Genomic DNA, 18,165 nt, shown 5'->3' on the forward strand with positions numbered 1-18,165 from the left:
ACAGAGCAGCCATATTTTGTCGTGGTGCCCTGGAAGCAGTGGGGGGTTCGGTGCCTTGCTCAAGGGCACCTAAGTCATGGTATTGAAGAGAGCAATGTGCATTCACTAGCCCCACCTACAATCCCCATCGGTATGAGACTCGAACCCGCAATCTTTGGGTTATGAGTCCGTCTCTCTAACCATTAGGCCACGACTTCCTTTGGAGCAGTGGGCAGCCCTTTTTTTTATTTCGGCACCGGGAAAGCAGTTGAGGGTTCGGTGCCTTGCTCAAGGGCACCTCAGTCGTGCTATTGAGAGAGCGCTGTACATTTACTCCCCCTTGCTACAGTTCCTGCCAGTACCGAGACTCAAACCCGCAACCTTTGGGTTACGAGTCTGACTTCTATAACTATTAGGTCACATTTTTTTGAAAATAATACACTACAAAACCATGATATTGTAGTAATAATAAATAGTCAGTAAGAAAGTGAAAAAGAGTAAATTAAAAAGTAAAGCATTTACTCAAAATACTTTATCAATTTAATGCATCCTTGCTAAAAAAAAAAAAAAAAAAAAAAAAAAAAAAAAAAAAACACAAATATTCTTTAATGAAATGTAAATCATACTGACCCAAAACATTTGACCAATAGTGTATCCATGCTGTATTGTATATAAGCTTTGTGTTATATCATATTTATATCAGCACAAAATCAAATACATGTGAATGTATTCTTGAATATTTTGTGCTTATATCTCATACATGGAACATTTCTATATAAGTTTGCATGTGTGCTTGCATGTGTGAGCGTGTGTATTCTGAAAAAAAAAAAAGAAGAAATAAAAACAGTGGCTATCTTTTCATCATTTTCTTTGTGAGCGCTTCAAATGTAACATATTGTCTAACATTTGTCCTGCCAAACATTCTGACCACTCATGTTTTACTTCAAACTTTCTTTATTACAGACTCTCTAATCTGCTGCCAGTCTGGAGATCTGAGTCATTGGCTTTAGGCTATTCCAATAGACTTTGCATCATAAGAATTTTGGAAATGGTGAAGAGAGATTATCACAACCTGTGGACACACACACACACACAAGGGTAACCTGTACCACTGCCACCCAAGTGGGAGGGGTGGAGGCATTTCTCTTGATAGTGTCTACAACTAAATTTTATATTTGTATCTTTGACAATTTATTATAATTTCCATCCTTAATATAATGCATTATTTTAAGTGGATATATACAGTGATTGGCAAAATTATTAGAACAATAGTATTGCTAAAAATGGTTTAAAGTAACTTATTTCTATATTTTGCTGTAGTGTGTCAATAGGAAATATCAGTTTAAATTTCTAAACATTAATTTTGCCATTAATTGTAATAATAATAATTGTACATTTTTGTCTGACAGCAGTAAGTGCTCCACACAGAGATCTGATCTGATCATCATCACGTCCATCTGGAACGACATGAGAAGGAAAAAAAAGTTTCTTGATAACTTATTTGATAAAGAAAATATATTTATTTTTGACAGCATCCTCATTTTACAGCATTTTTACACAAGTGTAAAACATAACTTTTAACAGTACTGTAGCTTCGCTGGGAGGTCTCTTGAAGCATCTTGGAGAAGTAGCTATAGTTCTTCTGGATTTAGTTTATTATGTTTCTTCACTACAGCAAAATATAAAAAAGAACTGACTAAAAACCTTTTTTTAGCTGGTAAAAAACACTAGTGTTCTTATCATTTGGGCCACCACTGTATTATAAAGAATAAAATTATAAAATATAGTACAATACAAATAAATACAATGTACATACATATTAATATTAATATTAATACAAAATCTACAAACTAAACATTTAAAAGTGCAGCGAATACTTTCAGTTCTGCTACTTGGATGTAGATGAAAAAAAAAGATAACACACACACACAGTCACAGAGGTAAACCTGAGGCACTCAGCCGGTAATAGAGCAGACATAACAGCATGCTGGGTATTCCCTCAAGATGTCACATTAGATCAAACACAGAGCGAGCTATAGAGAGAGAGAGAGAGAGAGAGAGAGAGAGAGTGATCCAGGAGCGCTGGCCTCAGGTGTACTGGCCACGGCTGTCTGCCAGACTCTGACGCGTGCCAGGTGAAACGTGTCATACACAATGTCTTTGCTTCAATGAGGCAAGAAAAGAGCTTCCCAGCTTCGGCAGGCTGAGGAGCAGGAGGTGGCCATCAGCTGCAGGCTCTACCTGTCTGTGTAGCCGGGACGGTGCAGTGGGATAAGTGGTTATGTAATTTGTTGTTGAGCTGTAAATTACACGCTCTGTAACTTTTACCCGCCCAGTCAAACATGGGGCAAATGGTGGTGTGTCCAATGCAATTACACGTGAGGCATGAATATACATGACGCGAACACTAGGTGTAATTTGTTAATTAATGGTAATGCTCTGTTAACTACTTCATTTGTGATTCGTGATGAGGTGTGATTACTTAGCAAAACACATCCTGACATAGAAGAGTCTGTTCACTGCTGTTGCTAATGTAATTCAAACTGCTTTAAAGGATGAGACATAAGTCACTGTGAAATAGAGAGAATACCGCTCAATCAAATTTAGAGATGTTTGTTCATAAAACATGGAAAAAAAAAATTATAATAACAATAATAAATACATTACAAGGTTATGTTTGTTTTAAAAATACTTAATTAGGCATCAAAATAAAAATGAACAAATGTACAAAAAATATATATAAATCTAGGTTAATATTCATCTATAAATATACTATTATACATTGTTTATTTTGTTGTTGTTTTCTTAAAATATGAATTTATATAAATATTGAAAAATGCATGAAAATGCTAATTAATTTAATTTAATGAATTATTGAATTTAATGAATTAAAATAAAAAAGTAAATAAAATGAATTGTCATGTTACTTATTTAATTGAATAACAAACCAGTTGAACCTTTAAAAAAAAGTTTAACATTTTACACTGAGGATAAAAAATAATTTAATATACAATTAAAAAAAAATTATAACAAACAATTATATAAGATTGGACTGATTAAGTTAGGTATTTTAATGCTATTATTCAGCAAGGATACATTAAATTTATCAAAATGTATAATTTGTAACATTATAATTGTCTTTACTAATGTTGTTCATTTGAAATGTAAAGAATCCTAAAAAATATATATCACCGTTTCCACACACACACAAAAAAAAATTCTGCATTGCCATCACAATAATAAATCACATTTTACAATGCATTAAAATAGAAAGTTGTTATTTTAAATTGTAACAATACAGTACTTCATAAAATACTGTTTTACTGTATTTCTGGCATGGCCACTGTACCCATCTGAGAGGCTCTAGTCCCAATCATGTTATTTGTAAGTTGATATTTAAGCCAAAATGACCAAAATGAATAAGACCATGCATTTTATACACTGCAGAAAAAAAATTAATAAAAAATAAATCAACAAGCCCACAGTTAAGACTGTTCTCACTTGCATAAATGGATTGCGAGCTTGCTAGGGCTGAATCCCTGCAGGGCCCTTTGTGCTCTTGAATGATGGACTATCTTCACAGCAAACCTACTGTATAAGAACATCATGCTAAATGCCAAAGGCCACATCCGCAAACATGCTGCCAAATACCTCCAGAACCAGCAGATCCTCAGCCTGCAGGTGAAGCGGCTATTTTTGCAGCAGATATGTGATTATACATATGATTATACTCAATATCTGATCTTTAGCATGAAAGTATTTCAGTGAGTTAGACATCTGAGCCTCCGACTTTTGCGCTCTTCATGTTTAAAAGTTGAAAGATATGAAGCAGGGTGTGCATTAAGTATTTAAAGAAGGAAATATTGATGCCTGAACTTGAATATATAGAGGATACCACATTAAAGTTTTATTACAAGGAATAAAAGTACCTAAAGCAAGATGTTCGTACAGGAGAGGCGCCGATACCGGGATTAAATGATTAATGAATTCTGGAGGGAATACTCGGGAATCTTAAAAGCCCATGCTGCAACTGGCGAAATGGTTAAAAAGAAAGAGAGGCTAGATATTCCATGCCGAGTGTCAAACACACAGACGGAGCGGGTGAGTCTGTTCAATTGTTCCGGAAAACAAACATCTTCATCTACTCATTATCAGAAAATAGATCATGTTTAGCCGTGTGAACTTTCCAAAGCCTCTGTGAATTACTCACCAATTTTCCTTCGATTTTCAACGGACTGCGTTACGATGGCAAACAAACACTTTTGTTTGTTATGCTAACAGTAAGCACGCTAATATAGCAAACTCAAGCGGGAGTCCGTCACATATTTCAAGACTGAATCCCCGTTCACTTTGTTTACAAGAGTCACGGTTCTGACTGGAAGGAGGCTGCAGGCCCCAAACTCAAGTCCTATGAAAATACATGAAGTTCGAGTAAAATGTTGGCCAGAGACATAAGAGGCAAAATTTGCAGCGATTTTTATTTTTATTTTCTCCCGAAAAGTTGACATAACTTCAGGTCCTGACTAACAGCCCAGTGGGAAGAAATGAGTTTCAGTGCAGTTTTGGACTGTTTTCCTTAAACTGAGCTGTGAGCAGTTTGGCAGACATTTCTGGTGCTCTTTCGGAGGTCCTTTGCCTATGTGAACGCGAGTGATGCGTCTGCCAAGGGTAGCAGCGAGAAGTCGAAAATCCTGGAGCGTAAGATGCAAGGCCTACATTAGTTATGTGAGCTTAGCCAAGGCTCTGTTTTTCTCCCTGGCAAAAGTTGTTTTTATCAGGCCCCTGTCAGGCTCATTTGATAGCACACTCCTTTGGTTTTACAACTGCTTTGGCTAAAGCGAGACAACCCACTGAGCGATGGAAATGGCGCACACCCAGTCCGTATCTGTGAAGACCGACAGGTCACAGCCAAAAGTGTATCGCGTTTTACCTTTATCAGCTTCAGACTTTGATTATACAAGAGCGATACATGTGCAGGAGACATCTGATACGCCAGATATCCAAACTGGACGGAACCCAGACGTGTTCTGTAAGAGCTTTGCGAGGAATCCAGCTACAAAATGGAGGAGATGGAAAATAGAACTATTTCCAAATCTGTAATTGTGTGCTGTTTAGAAATTTTTGTGGAATGTATAAAGTGCTGAATTGATGTTTGCAGAATGGGACAACACCCACAATGCCGTGCTGGGACTCGCACTGGGCCATGAGACTCGGATCCAACTGAAGAGTAACAGCATCATTAAACTGTCCAACTTGGAATAGTTAGGAACAGGCGATGCTCCAAATATGGAGAGAGAACAACAGTCTCTGGTTGATGACTCCGATCCATCATTTTATGAGCGAAATTTCAATCCAGAGATGTCCTTGCTGTTGGAATTTGGAAATATTATAAATGACAAGGATGCATCACAGTAAGCAATTTCATATCTAGATGATATGAATAAATATGAATAGATGAAATGGCAGGATTTTATTTCAAGTAATTTTTTTAATGGTTTATTTTATGACAAACATTACTTGAAATAAAATACAGAAACATAAAAAGATTTAAATTCAATGTTGCCTTGCAAATGGCTGAAATAAAAGAAAGTTTTAATACTAAATTAATTAAGACTAAGACAAAATAAAAACTATATAGACATCTTTAAAAAAAAAATTAAATACAAAAAAATAAAGAAAATTACTAAAACTTTTTACTAAAATTAAAAGGAAGGGCAGCAATTCTAAAACAAAGATAAGTTTGTTTTTATTTATTGTTTTATATGATTGTATTTTTAATGTATATTATTATTTCATCGTCGTCATTGTTGATGTTGTGAGTTGTTGGTTAATTGAATGTATGATTATTAAAGTGACCTTGAGCTTTTTAAATCAGCATAAAAATGTAGGCATTATTTATTATTATTATTATTATTATTATTATTATTATTATTATTATTATTATTATTATTATTATACTACATTTTGGTTGGTATAAATTGATTAACAGATTGAATGTTTTTTGTAAAAAAATACTCGAAATACTCTTTTGACTACTTAATGTACAGTTATGTATTAATTTCAAACATACTATACTGCATGTTCAATAAATAATATTCTATTGCATTATTTGAAATGTGCATGCAAATATAAGAGTGGTGGTGGGGTGAGTGAATCACACCAAAGTTCCTCATGACTCCTCTCAACAAAGCTGGAAGTCAAAGACAAAGTTAGTAGCGGTTCCAGCAAGAGCGGAGTTTAACCAGGAGCAGATGGAGTCTAATCCTAAGGGTTTCCCTTTGCTTCCGGAGTCACCCACGTCCACAGGTGCTTGCCTCTTCTCCCCCCATTCCCATTTTAAATCCTCCCCCTCCATTTCCTGTAGAGCAGGTGCAATGTTAATCCCTACTGGAGGTCAGCGTGGCAGCGTGCCTCTGGCTAGACCTCCACCTGCTCATGTTGAGCAATACCTATCCACAAATGTATTCTCTTATGGAAATAATCACACTCTGATTGAGGCTAAAATAAAGATTTGTACAAACGCAACATCGACACACAGCAGTGAGACTGACCTTTATGAACAATACACAATCACTCTCACAGAAGTATAAAAACAAGAATAAATAATACTGTGAATATATGAATCTGTAGAGAATGCTTAAAAGTCTGCCGTTTGGGTTTTGAACCGCCAATCAATGAGAGAGCGGTTTCACTCCATACTTCCTGCCTGAGTGATCACCTCTCGCCTTCCTGTCACTCAAACCTCACATCTCAAGTATTTCTGAGAAAAGGGGGAAAAGTCAGCTAGCGCCTCAAAGACGCCATGTGTCAAAGAGCCGGACTTTTCACACTTGAAAATGTACATGCAAAATTTCATTTAAAATTTGATTACACACATCCTCTTCCACACGCTAAGATAAAACAGCATAGCTGACTTACAGCACGGTGGCCCATATTTTCATCTAAACCAGTCAAAAGAAGTTCACCAGCTGGAGTGTGGCAGAGCTAGAATGTGGAGTCACATGTTGGGATAAGTTACAGATCTGTGAGATTACTGCAGATGGTCTGTGCAAATAATTCAAATGAATCAAACTTGTAACGGCAGCACTTCTCATTTCTTCCATTATGAAATTATCTAATTCGACTCCTAAGACCAGTTAAGGCCTATTTTCAGTTAATGTGTCTTGATTGATTGCAACCTCTGTTTTGTGCCGCATTTTGCAGGCTTAAATGTTTTCATGTAGGAGTATACTGTGTTTACTGTGCTTTTGGATACCAAGACACCCTTTCAAGTGACCAACTTTAAATTATAAAGCTGAATGTAAAGAATATAATATAGCATATTATATATGTATAAATAGTTTTTTGACAGCCCTCAAATATGGGGGAAAAAAGATTCCACAGACCCCCCAGCAACCCCCAGAGCCCCCAGTTTGTAAATTTACCCATTCTCTTGAAACCCTAAAATTGATTAGCATTAAATGAGTCTTGAAGGGGATTTGCACTTGTTCTTTTCATGATCAAAATGAAGTAAAAACGCCACATACTGTATGCTTGGTCCGTTAACTCTACAACTCAAAGCACACCGCCAGTGTCTCTAAATTCCACCAAGTGTTAAATATCTGCTCGTTAATCAACACACATTCTGTTGTTGATTTCCCTTCATTTTCCCATTTTACTTTCAAATACTAACAGGCATGTTATCTAAACCACAGGTATCATGTCTTTCTGAGACAGTTTCTTAAGCAACCCTCCCTAACCCTCCCTCTAGTTTTTCTTTTGCAATCCTTGTACTTTCTTCACCGCTGTCCTCAAATGAGGTAAAAGGAGAAACAGATAGAGGTGAAACTGCTACTTGTGTGTTTCTGTATTGAGAAACTCAAAGACAGCATTCCAGTTAAGGTTCAGCCTCCACGAAAACCCAACTGCATTATCAGCATGATTCACTACCCAGATCTCTGCGCTCAGACTTTGCCAGGTACATCGTTCGGCCGACTGGATTGCGACAGGCCACTCTTGGCTCAACCTTAGTTCCCTCTCTCATAGTTTCATGGGGAAATTAAAAGGGAAGAGGTGACTCTAATCAGAGGTTAGATTATTTTTAAACATCTGGTTAAGAATGTTGTGCAAAACGCACAAAGTCAAAGAGGGAAACAAAAGTTCAGTCTCATGTAAACGAACAAAACCGAAGGAGACCAAGGTTGAAAAAACTTCAGCTCGTACAAACAGAATCAGTATCATGTCCAGTCGAGCCCCTCAGATTGTTAATTAAATCGGATATTGATAAAAATCTAAATATTTGATCAAATTTAGCATGTGCTGGTTTAGTTTGTCATTGGGCAACACTTTACAATAAAGTTCCATTAGTAACATTAGTTAACTACTTTAGTAACATGAAGTTGCCATGAAAAATACTATTAGATAATAAATTACAACATTTACTAATACACTATTGAAATCAAAATTTGTATCTGCTATTATTACCTAATGGATTTTATTAACTAACATTAACAAATATGAATAAATACTGTAACAAACATACTGCTCATTGTTAGTTAATGTTTAGTCTCAACCTGTTTAGTCAGGATTGCCACGAGACGCGTCTGTCGCATTGTTTAATGTTCCACCTGGAAACAAAAATACTGTGGCACCAAACTCCCTCACGAAAGAAGAAAGCCTAGTGTTTACAACTAAATCAACTAAATGCTGGATTTTCAAAAGTATTTGAACTATTTAAAGTTTGCGGCATAGAATCTTTAAAATACGTCCAAGAGTTTTACACACCTATATGTTACTATGTCGACATTTCCACTCCTCGAAACGTGATGATGGACGAAACGAAACAAACTGTGATTGGTTGTTTGACATGACAGTCAAACGGCCTCATGGACGGGCCTTGGCCAATGAAGGTCTGGCTACCCGAGACTATTTAATGTTAGTCAAAATATTAATGTTAAATAATGAAACCTTTAATGTAAAGTGTGCTTTTGTTTAAAAAAAAGGTAAATATAATATATATTATAAACTTTGGTCATGTATTATGTCATCTATAAAAGTGCATGGTGTCCCTGATAATACAATATCTAGTAGAAAAGTTACTTGTAAATAATACAACAGTACGGGGGGGGGGGGGGGGTGTATATCAACAAATCTCTATGAAATGATTTCAGACAGTTGTAGACTACAGTAGAAAAATATGATTCTCATTGTTCTTAGTGCTTGATTACACAACCACAACTGCCTCTGCTGAGGTAAGCTGTGGTTCCCTCAAAGAAAAGTCACTGCTCTCGCAAACCTTTACCACAAAGTTACAGCCTTATTATGCCAAATTACTGCATCCAATCTTGGGCCTTAAAGGTAGCTCATCATGCACTGATGAAAAACACATGAACAAGCATAGGCCTTCATTTCACTATTAGGAATGATTACAATCGCACCAGGGGCCAGTCCTGTAAGATCTGCGAGGCAGAGACTCAGTCATTTGCGTTAATTACCCGACATTATCAACAAAGGAACTGCGTTTGTCGAAACCTGTCTGATTAGGGACTGAGAGACACCGGCCTCATGGGAACGAGAAACAAATGTTCTCCCTTGATTTGTGTTTGTATAGTCACAAGTTGCCTTAAAAACCCCTAAAAGTCATCAAATTTACATGCTGTTTTTTTTTTAATCTAGATTACACCAGACATGCTTCATCCTGAAGACTGTGTCCCAGGACCTTAAAAAAAGTACCCTTTCTTATGTTTACATTAGTGCTGTCAACTTGGTAGAAACTATTAGAGGCGATTGGCAGGTTTTTTGATGTTCCATAATACATGATAATTTATGCCAGTGGGAAATCATGCACACATAAATGGCACCAGATATAAGTTGTCTGTCTGAGGCAAACTTGTTTACATAAAAAGTGGAAGAAATTTAGATTTTAGAAAGATTTTCAAATGTCATTTTAGCACACAAGGTTTTACTGTGATTAGATGGCAGTTTTAAGGTCAGTTTATTTACTGATTGTTATTATTATTATTATTATTATTATTATTTTATTAAATTGTACATTTTATTGAATAATTTGTCAACACGTGAAAATTATAGGCTGCCAAGGAACATGTGGGTGGGAATTGTGCTTGAAGTATTATAGCAGGGTCGAGTACAAAATGCAGTGTTACAAGTTTTAAGCCCACAGATATATTTTAGTTCTTCCTGTCATTAGTAGTGATATCTCCCCCAATGCTAATGGATCTGTAAAGCATTACCATAAATCTAACCTCCCCCATAATATCAGAGTTCTTACGGGTCACTGACTCACTAGATTCTACTTGATGCCTTCGCACCGTGTTAAAAGATAAAAGCCCGGTAGCCTTGTGCAATTCATTTCTAACGCTACGCGCTAACCTTTCAGGTTGCACTGCTACCTAATAAGACATGTACACATATGACGTGAATAGGCCCCTTGAAAAACACATTCAAATATGAGTAATATCGTTCTGACAGCAATCTGCATAAATTCAAATGCAGCCTGAAGCATACACTGGCCCCTGTTTAAAATTCTGAATTATCCCTCTTTTAGCACACACACTATGGCATCTGTCCTCTACAATCACCGCATGAAAAACGGCACCTCGCTCTCATGTAAATGGAAAGTTTTGATGAAATAGGGTGGTCCATGTCAGATTCTCATCACATTCAGGTTTCAGGCAACATATAAACAAAAGCATGTAAATGTATTGACTAATCCTGCTATGCTGCTACGCTTGTTAATAGAGCAGATATTCTTACTGCGTTAAGAAGGTTTATCAATTTTTAATAACTTCTTTGAAATTTCATAAGGGAGTGATGATATCTTAACAGAGAGGGGAGGAAAGCATGATAGTCCTCATTGATGTTGTTTTTATTAGAGAAGGTGGACCACAGAGAGCGTTGGACCACTGAGAGATTCATCAAACGCACACAAAACCCCTGCTGAATCAGCATCACTCTCAGGGGTGTTAAGAATACATGTGAATCACATCTAACAGAGCTGGTTTGACACTCATTATGTGATTAATGTGGCTATAAATAGATTCAGTGATATAATGTGTTGAGTAATTAACTGAAATATAAAACGACTCATATTTTAGTTTATTTTATTCAAATCCCACTTCCCGTATTCCATCTGCAATACTGTTGTATGCTGCTTGTTTGTTTGTAAAATAAATGTTATAAAAATCAGTTACACATATATTTGATCAAACATTACAGTACAATTGTAAAATATTATTACAATTTAACTATTAATTAAACTTATCCATTTTAATACAGCATATTTAATACTCAAGTCTTCAGCGTCACATGTTCCTTAAGAAATTTTAATATCCTGACTTGGGGCTCAAGAAACATTTCTTATTTTTATAATCTTTACAGTTTTTACTGCTTAATATTTTTGTCTAAACCTAAACTGTGATACTTTTTTTTATAGAAGTCTTTGATTAATGGAAAGTTCAGAGGTTCGAGGGTTGTTCAAGCCACTTATTTGCTGATTAAAAGCATTAATGCCTTTCAAAAATATATATTTTGTGTTTGCATGTGTTTAAGCTACACAAAGCCTGAAGCTATATTTTACAGAATCTCAAGGTAAGGTAAACTCTGAGGAATGTGCAAATATTTCTGTAATTGCATTAGACTCTACAATTAGTTCAAGTGTACTTAAAACTTTGCAGGAAGTTAAATACGGCAAGAGGCAATTAAATAGGCCTAAGAGGATGATGGGAGTGAATTTTGTCCCAGACGACTGTGTCTCCCCAGGGGTGGAGGTATTTGTTGCTGTAATAGGAAGCGTTTGGTCAGCACTGAGCAGCTGAAGTGAGCAGTCAGGTCCGTGGCAGATTACCTTACCCAGATGACAGGCCTGCTGGGAGCGCCCTGATCTAACGGTACCTGACATGTCCCCCCACAGCTCCCTGCATGTGACTGCGTGTTTCTGTCTGTGTGTGTGGGGGAGTTTAGAGTCTGCTGGCAAGTGATAGCTGGTGAATCGCAGGGTTTGCCAGTCTGGTGAGCTGGCTTTTTTAGGTGGAAAGGAATTGTGAGAAAACAAGTCGAAGTACTTTATTTACCCGAAGAGGAAGTGACAGTAGTGGTTCAGTCTCCTTAAGCCTTTTCTTCTATCAAAACATTGATGGCCTTCAACTCAACCCCTCGTAACCCCAGCATCTGTTTGAGGAAATGGCCCTTATGCATCACAAACTAAAATGGACTTTTCCTGTGGCCTTGAATGAAAAGCTCATTAATGGGATATTATTCCAACAAACTCTGAGAAATGCTATTGCCATATCACACTCAACCAATCTACAAAACGTCTGCCATTTGTGCCCTGGGCGTGTTTTTTTTTTTTTTTTTTTTTTTTTTTTTAAGTTACTTTTAAATTGTATTTTTAAATGCAGGTCACCATTCAACAGGGAAAGTATTTCCTCATCATGATGCTGCCTTTTTACCCTTTGAATTGAAGTATTTTAATTATTTAAAAAGACTTGAAGTTGTGCCACAGTTTGTGCATCAAATATATCCATCATATTTTGTTTCTCTATTTAAGCCAATGAGGGTTACATAAATCAACCTCTGAAGATATTAACTCTCTCTATCAATTTATCATCAAATTTACTTTATTAAATCAGATTCAAATTCTGAAAAGCACCTTGTTTTATTGCTTGTTAGCAAAGGATTGTATTGTCAGATAAAAAAAAAAAAACTATATATCTGGTAGACTATAGTGTGCAAAAATAAAATAAAACATCAAACATGACACCTGTTTGATAGAATTACCTGTTTGGGACTGTGGATTGAACTTGGGTGATCCACACACAAACCGACTCGATCATCCTGTGTTTAACACTGACCAGTTTTCCTGTGGAGAGCAAGACAAACAAAACAGGATATCCAGGAAATCAAATGAAGACTGTTCTTTACTAATATCACAGATTGTCTGTGCACATTCTGACAACGCCGACACTGTCAGAACAAGGCATATGTTCAGCTGCCTGCACATAATTTGCTTAGTGACATTATAATGTATGCAAATGATTTTTAAGCTGAACACAATAAGGCCCTCTCATTTAGTAACATAAATAAGTATGCATGAACAGACAATTAGAATATTATAATGTAAATATCAATCAAAACGTGGGCAAAACATGTCATAGCTAATTGCCCATAGCCACGAGCACTGTTTTTCTCATTCAGTTTTATTCATTTTGAAGTTTACCATGTAGATGAACATTGTTCTGGCCGTTTGTCAGCTTTCGATTAATATGGTGTGATGTGTTGTTGAACAGGATTACAGTGTGAACTACAGGAGAACCATCAAGTGTGTATTCTTGAGTGTCAAGAAGACACACAGCATCTCAAACCCCAACCCAGGGATCAGCAGTGTGTGTGTATGTGTGTGTGTGTATGAGAGGTCAGCACTGTCACTGTTTATTCTACAGTGGTTACATCAGCTAAAAAACAGCATTGATCAGCTTTTTTTGTCAAATTGTTGTTAGTTTGGGACCTCCCCAAACCAAGTGAAATATGACCATGAACAGTAAAAGTAAAAAGGACTTAAGAGAAACATCCTAAAAATGTATTTTCAGTTTAACCTTTATCCTAGGCATTTTTTAAAAATGCTTAAAAATTAACTATACTTTACATTCTTTTTCGCTCATAATAATATTCCTTTTTTTTTTTTTGCCAGTCTGTACTTTTATTTTTACCAACAAAATATGTAAATGCAAGAAAGTATTTTGTTTGTGTCTAACTCCGCCTACCTGCCTTTCATTGGACAAGCAGATAGTCCCGCCACGTAACTCACTGGTTAAGTCAGTGTTTCTGTACAGGGTCATTGCACATCAGAAAGAATTTTAACAAAAAAATAAATACATCAATTTACATAACACTTAAAATGGTGCCTACAAAATAATGACCGCTGTGAGGTCAGAGGTACACACCTGCCATTTCCTGCTTTTCCTGCTTCTAATTGGCCATGTCCGACGTTTACATTTTTAAAACCAGGGGAAGTGTGGCATTTAACCTTACGTAAACACACAACGCTATTCAAGATGCAACAGCTGTTGAAGATTTACATGCCTTATGCCAACCAGTTCCACAAACTTGCATCATTAGAGTGTAAATGCTCAGACAGCAAGGTACCTGCAACATGTCACTCACTATATTTGTTATTTGAGCAGACGTGCGTTGAAAGAATGAAAGCCAACATGAAGCATGCACAAATTATTTTTGTGCAACATTTTTAGCTCAGTGGTGTCCATTTACCATTTCGGTTACAGCCATGATTTGTAGAGGATACATTTTCATAGCGGCGGAAATTTTACTTCATAAAAACCAAATGCGCGAGATTAAATATTTGAAATTGTGATCAACTCGAGAACCTTGAGTGATTAATGTAAATCGTTCCGGCATTTGTCTTTAACAAATCTAAAAGTTCCCATTTTCATATATAACCTAAGGATTCATCGGAAATCGAGAAGCCTATAAATTACACGAAACAATCAAGTTCCCTAAATCAGCACTTGAGTTCCCTAAAGGCTTGTTCCATACTGTCGTTTCACATTCTCTGTCAAGTTTTTCCCTTCAAACACACACACACACACACATACTGACAACGTACACTGTGATTTTCTCATTGAAAAATGGCTGTGAGCACCTATGAAAAGCTTCAGAATTGTATTTCCCCACATCATTTATTTTCTTTGGGCTGCCGAGTCTTTCTCCCATGCTTCATGCTCTGGCTGCGGTGAGCTGAGAGAGAACAGGACACGCCTAAAAAACCCTAAAGTGTCTCTGGTGGCCGGTGTCAGTTGTGCACAGAGATTGTGGTCCTTGGCCCCGACCCAAGGATTAGGTGTTCCAGGGAAGAGAGATTTCTTGGCCCTTGCCAATCCCCAAGAGTGCTTTGGGAATTGTGTGTTTGTGTATATGTGCTTTTTCCTCCTCCCTTCCCACCTCCTCTGCACTTGAGTTTTACGCCATCTTTCTCCTCCTCCTCAAAATGCCCACGAAAGCACGCGGATGGCATAATCAGGGCCTGCCCTGGCTGGGTGGGTTTAAAAAGACTGACAAAATGTAGCTTGGATTGTGAAGGGGGACAAATCTAGTAATATAGTCAAACAGAGTGGGAGAGTGAGAAAGGGGGGAGAGAGAGAGAGAGAGTGAACAGTCGAAACAGTGAACGGTGGGGAATCTTGGGCAAAGGAGGTAAGACAGGATATGAAAACAATGGACTCATTGTAGAGAGATGATAGAAGGATGAGAAGGAGATCGGTGGAACACAGCACCATCTACAGGCTGATAGAGCACACCATAAGATGATCGCATGAAGACGACCAGAAGTGGGTGGGAAGGCATTTTCCTTTTATGAGTGGATATCATATGTGATAGGGAAGAATAAATGAATTCATTGTAGTGATACGGGTGAAATCGCTTTGATAAGAGATGGATTACGTTGGTTTTATAGTTGCAACACGAGAAAGAGTGACTCACTTTGAAACCCTCTTTGACGTGTTTCCACATAAAAGGCTTCGACAAACAAGAGAGAGGTGACCTATAGTGACAAAATGCATTCTTCTCCATTTCCTGCATTTTTACGGGCTGCGCTTGAATTTCAAATGGAACAGTTGTATGAATGCCAGCTCTGATGCTTCCGCTCTGCTCCTAAGTCTCTCTTTCTGTTCTCCAGGTGACCGTTTTGTAGCCCCACCACCTTTCCTGTGCCAAAAATGCCAACTGTAACAACAAAGAGTGGCAGATGCCAAGGGAATCCCAGACGAATGACCTCCGTGAAGCCGGCCTACCAAAGAGAAGCAAATATTTACCCTGCGTGTTTGAACCCATGGCACAGTGCCACGGCTGCCCCTCAGAGTGCATACCGGCCCGATAGGCTTACTCGTCCTCTAACTTTACTCCCTGGGTACTCCCCTATATGACGCCAGAAAAATCTTCTCAGTTTTCAACCATCATATCATAGAGTGGGTCATGACAGAAAGGGGTAGGTTCTAGGTTCAATACTACTGAAGTTCAAATAAAATGATCATCAAAAATTTTGTTGACACTTCTCGAACAAAATGGATTATAGATAAGATTTTAAAAAGCTTGCCACTGAAATATTAAAGACAAGATATAAACAATATGAAAGTTAATGTGATTTTAAGTGGTTAATTATTTTCTGTGTAAATTTCGATTTAATTATAAACCCTACAATGCTGCCCTATTCACTTATCTTGTAAGTATCTCTACCACATTTTTTGTGATATCAACATTATGTCAAAAAGGAGAATAGAGAACCCAGAATATTTCTTTCTTTCTTTCTTTAAAAGAAAAAAAAAAAACTTTATTTCTCCTTATCTTATTTTTCTTTAATTTTTATCAAACAATTTTTTTTTTTTAACTTTAAGTCTTATTACCAGTGCTGTCTCTTATTCCATTCAAGTCCAGCACATCCCAGAGCTCAGCCGCCCTGAGACCAAAGTCTCCTTATGGGACACTAACTTCAAAGTCCATTTTGGAAGGACTGATCTGAAGAAGACGAACCGGTCTCTGATAACCAACAGAGCAGTCGGGATCAGTGGAGAAGCCACCAAATGAGATCTCCTGGGCATCAAACACACACAATACATAAAATATGTGCATATCATATTAATGTGCTGTTCTATTCTTCTGTTGAGGTGAAGCTGGAAGGAATATGCTGGCTGTCTTGACTGTGCATGATTTACTCTATAGTAAACAGTTTTGCATGGAAAACATATTGGCTCTAGTTTTGCGCGACTCTTTGACTCAGACTCTCCTCTTGGAAGAATTTGCAGGTCATACCAGGATGCAAAACTGCACATCTGACCCACCTGTGCACTCCATGACCCCATAACCCATCATCCTCCATCAGATTAGCATGTCCACTCCAAGAAATGAGCTCTCAAATCAGCATTTAATCCGTCAGGAGAACAACAACAACGGCAGTGTGGTGCAATATAGAACAGATGTGCAAGATCTATGACAAGAAAATACCTTGATGCTATGTGTCAGCCATCATTTAAAAACAAATAAATAAATCAGACTCAATCTGATAAAAGGGCCCAGAATAGGTGCGTTGGAAATTGAGAAACTCTGAAAATCTTTCAGATGTCTGTCTGCATTAGGCTATTGTCCTTTAATCTGACTCCCACCATGCTGGATTGAAATCCCTGTGTCCTGTAGGAGCAATCATCAGCTACATTATGGGGAAGGGGAGGTTAAGAGGCAAAATGGAGATGCGAACAATGTGTTAAGCTCTGTCAAAAAAAAGAAAAAAAAAGAAAAGAGGATTGCAGTGGATATTGAATCAATCACTAGAGCTACTGACTTTATGACTCTACTAAGCTTGTTCTACTAGATAGACAGGTGCTATTGTTTTGAGAACAGCGATCCAGGGTGAAATGTTTGAAAAATTCTTCAATGGTAAACAAAAAGTAACTTTTTTCCTGAAATATTCCACATCAAGCTCCATGTCGAAAATGCATGACTCCAGGAGTTGGCATGCGGCAGCGGTTCCAGCCTGCTCAGCCCACGCCGTCTCTAAAGACCCTTAAACCAAAGCAAACGTTTCAACAACATTTCCATCCATTCCTGCTCTAACAGTGTGATGAGAGCAGGTTAAAGCTGTAAGCCATCAAAGTCTGCCGAGCAGCGTGCCCTGTTTGAAACTCATCTGGATCCCCCATAAACACTCCACTGCTAATTGGCTGCACATGTGGCACTGAGTGCATTTTAGCATGCGTTAGTGTGTGTGTGCCACAGCGTTGTAGAACGTGCATGCGTGTGTTGGCATACAACATGGCTTATCAGTCTGATCAAAGACAGCCTTTCCTTAAACCGTCTGCAATATGAAAGGCACACAAAGGCAGGAATAGCTTCATGGTAAATATCTGATCTGGAGAGTAATTGGTACCTGTCTCGGAGATCTGGCTCTTTGATCGACACTCCTTTCCTCTTCCGTAGTTTAAATGTGGAAATATATTTATTGGTGGCTCCCCCACATCCGATCGTCATGCGCCATCTGGGCAGGGTGCTAAAAGATGCTCGCCGCCAAACGTCCTCTCTGAGCTCACAAAACTGTCCTCACTTCTTGCCACACAGCATATGAGAAATACCTGAGAAGAATGGCATACAATTTTACTATCAAAAAGGAAAACTGTTTAAATTTCTTGA

At 37.5% G+C, this 18,165-nt stretch overlaps 1 long non-coding RNA gene across 2 annotated transcripts; it reads left to right on the plus strand.

Annotated features, from left to right (window-relative positions):
- The first annotated feature begins 15,027 nt into the window (after positions 1-15,027).
- LOC127964671 (uncharacterized) lies at positions 15,028-17,911 on the plus strand. 2 transcript variants are annotated; one of them, XR_008155114.1, is made up of 4 exons: positions 15,029-15,321; positions 15,443-15,524; positions 15,665-15,973; positions 16,415-17,911. It is a non-coding gene; the product is annotated as an uncharacterized LOC127964671 (long non-coding RNA). The 2 variants fall into 2 exon arrangements; XR_008155113.1 differs by lacking the exon at positions 16,415-17,911 and having other exon boundaries at positions 15,028-15,321; positions 15,665-16,292.
- Positions 17,912-18,165: the final 254 nt, after the last annotated feature.

The sequence above is a fragment of the Carassius gibelio genome, chromosome B9 (assembly GCF_023724105.1).
Source record: "Carassius gibelio isolate Cgi1373 ecotype wild population from Czech Republic chromosome B9, carGib1.2-hapl.c, whole genome shotgun sequence".
Taxonomy (NCBI): domain Eukaryota; kingdom Metazoa; phylum Chordata; class Actinopteri; order Cypriniformes; family Cyprinidae; genus Carassius; species Carassius gibelio.